This window comes from Agrilus planipennis, unplaced genomic scaffold (genome assembly GCF_000699045.2).
Source record: "Agrilus planipennis isolate EAB-ADULT unplaced genomic scaffold, Apla_2.0 scaffold11, whole genome shotgun sequence".
NCBI lineage: Eukaryota > Metazoa > Arthropoda > Insecta > Coleoptera > Buprestidae > Agrilus > Agrilus planipennis.
Genome location: NW_020440736.1, coordinates 2,634,414 through 2,637,992, shown reverse-complemented (window position 1 = coordinate 2,637,992; position 3,579 = coordinate 2,634,414).

The following is a 3,579-nucleotide window of genomic DNA, read 5'->3' as shown; positions in this document are numbered from 1 at the left end:
CATATTTAAAACCAATTTTAATAAATAACCTTTTCGCAAAAATAACTGTCATAATTAACTGTTGCACCATTGCTTCGACTGGTCGAAATTCACTTCTGTGAATAATTTGTTTAATTTACAATCTTTAAAGGAATTGTTTGTAAATAGGTATGCAACACATCGTACACTTCAGCATAAGAAATTGCTGATACTAACTACGTAATACTACTTTGCCGTGTGCTGACAGCACTCATAATTTCTTTTATATATAATATTACNGTAGTATTAAACATCTAGTCATCATCGTGATAAGGTCGTCAGACCCAAGACTGGTTGGACACGCACCTCCACTTTTTCCTATCCTTAGCAAATTTTCGCATTTCCCTGAAACTAGAACATCCAACATCCTTAACTATTTGTGAACAGTAATCTGTGGCGGACAATTGTATATATTTTTTGTAGATATTTCTTAAGCATTCTTTTTCATTATTTTACTTCAAATTCATTTCATTTCAAATATTATTTCAATTCATTTCAATTTCTTATCTTGTACGTACTTTGGTTTCCTTTCAATATAAACTCTATTGTTCTCTCAATCACTTTTACCTAGAATTCCTGCATGCACTCCCATACTAATATCTGGTTTAACCCATAATTGCTTTCTCTTGAACTGCCAAATTCTACGTATTCCTACAAACCAGTGTCTTCACCCTCTCTCTCACTACTTTTTCTTCTAGAACATTCTATCAAATTTACTAACAACCCTGTCCTATAAATACTCCAAAAATTTCATATCTTGACATCTCCCGTCTACTTCTACTACCGTTCGTAAGTGCTTCTATTATCTGTTTCATTTTTATTGTTGCCTTTGTTATTGTTGTTGTTGTATTATCTTGTTCTTTTTGTCACTTTGTTCTCGTTTGTTTGTGTCACTCCTTGTGCCTTTTTGTTGTTTGTGTTTTCGCTTTGTTCTTGTATATAAATTGTTATTCGTTATTGTTAGTGTTTCCTTAGNAAATTTTATCTGAAAACAATTGCTTAACTGTAACAGCGTAGGTATTAAAGAAATTTTTAGAGACGTTAAATTAATATAAATAAGTAACAAAAACAGTTGGATTTTACAAATAAATAGCAAAAACAAATTTATAACTGCATCTCTCTGTTACTCGCACATGCGTTAATAATTTCTACAGGAAAGTATTGAATCGATTTCCTTGTAAATGTAAATGATTTTTCAATGGGAACAGTTTTATCATAGGTAACTTTAGAAGAAAATTATCAGAGACATGACAATTTTTAGGTGTGGAACTCTCTTGGGTGAGAGGAATCACTTTGGTGACATTCGTTTGTCTGTTTCTTGGTTTCGGGATCATAAATATGAAGCCAGGTTTTATTCTCCTTCAATAACCTAGTCAAAAAGTTCTTTGCAGTTTTAAAACAGATCAAAGTGCCATTGGATGCTTCTTTTTTTTTGGTAAGTACTCCAAAGTTTTGGCGTATATTTTTAATGCTAGCGCATGATCAGTAGTGCGATAACTCGCTCCTTGAAAATGTTTAATATCTGATCAATTTTTTTTTGCGGATACAGGCCCTCAACAATCAGCGCTTGAACAGTATCATATGGTTAATACCATAACTATGAAACACTTTGACATTTAATAGGGGTTAACATCAAATATTAATGGTTGCTGCTCGGTTGTGGTTAATTGAAGAGCACAAGCTGAGAAACTTATCTTCAACTCTTAAATAGCTAGTTTTTGGAGCTTGCTGTACAAAGAATATTTACTCCCAACGATTTCAATATCTCAGTGTGGCGACCCGCCTATCACGCACCAGTTCGCGCAACACACCCCACATGTCTAAGGCATAGAGCACGTCGTCAGCCTTACTGATGACTCTAGGCTCTAGGCGTGCTCTCGAAATGAAACATCTTTTCTCTCTTACATATTAAGTTCCCAAACGTTCTAGAACGTTTTCGACTATTTCAGTTCAGTTTACTCTAGTAAATTCTAGCTGAGGATAATTACTCTAAAGACGTCCGAGAACATTATTATTTTATTTATATATGTTGATTTCAATTTCAATTCAAGGGAACAAAACCAGAGACGTTTTAATACTCTCTTATACAAGGTGTCTAAAAAGAGTAGAGAGTATTTGTATCTGCGCTGTCCATGTAATGGCGCGGTTCGGAAAGGTGCCGTAGGGATAGGTTGTTTTACTGCTTTTTGCAGATTTAATTATAATTGAAGTGTTCCTGGGAAACCGTCGTGCTTTTGGCGTACGCATCTATTATCGCAATGGTGATCCGATGATCATAGCTTAACGATTACATGGTGAAAAATTCAATGTACGAAGGACGATACCATCAAAAAATGGATTGGAATGTTCGAGAATACTGGTTCGACTGCCAAAAATTCACAATCCATGTCACTCACGCTCTGTTCGAACCCAACAAACGATTGAAGAAATGAGAGTGTCAGTGAGTGAAAATCCGTCTCAATCAGTTCGCAAACGCAGTCAAGAACTTGACATTAAAAAATCGTCGTTACAGAAGATTCTGAAGCGAGATTTACATCTTACAGTCTACAAAATTCAGTTAGTTCAAAAACTGAACGTTACCGATTATCCTCTCCGATTGAATTTTGCAAATGAGATGCTTCAATGCTTTCCAACGTTTGAAAACATTCTGTTTAGTGACGAAGCGAAGTTTCACTTAAATGGTCATGTAAACAAATAGAACTGTCGCTACAGAGCCAAAGAAAATCCAAGACATAAACCTGAACAACCACTACTTAATCCAAAAGTTATTGCGTGGGCTGCCATGTCTGGTGAAGGCATCATTGGACCTGATGCTTTTTTTACCGACCGAGGTCGAACACTTACGGTAAACAGTGACCAGCATTATGACATGTTAACAAACTTTTTGGTTCCACAACTGCAAGAATTTGGTGGTTTAAATGTACAAAGATGATTTCAACAAGATGGGGCCACTTGCCACACTTCAAATCGATCTCTTGCGGTTGTCAATCAACTTTTCCCGGAAGAAGTGATATCTCGGCGAGGCACCATAAGCTGGCCTCCTAGAATCCCCGATTTCACACCTCCTGATTATTTTTTATGGGGATACCTTAAAGAGAAGGTGTATGCAAACAAACCATGAACTCTACTGCAATTGAAGCACAATATCCACACCGAAATGGCCGCCGTTTCCAGAGAGGTGTGTATATGATATTTTGTATGGATATAGAGAAGGAGGTAAATGGAAATCACAATTGAATTGATCAAGTTACATTTATTTGTATGTATAAATACATTTATGTCAATTTTTATTTATTTTTTTTCCAATGTCATTAAAATTTTTGTAACTCTAGCTTCAATTCGACAATATATCACTGAACATATATTTAATATCGAAAGAATCATTACCTTTATCGCCGCAATTATCGTTGCTATAAACAATTGACACCACATTCACTTTTCACTGCACTTCATACTTGACGAAAACATGTAAATGTATTATTGTATAGCAGCTGTCCACGCGGACGCATCGCTCACTCAAGTAGGAGAGAGACAGATGTCGAACGCTGCCGAACGCGGAGG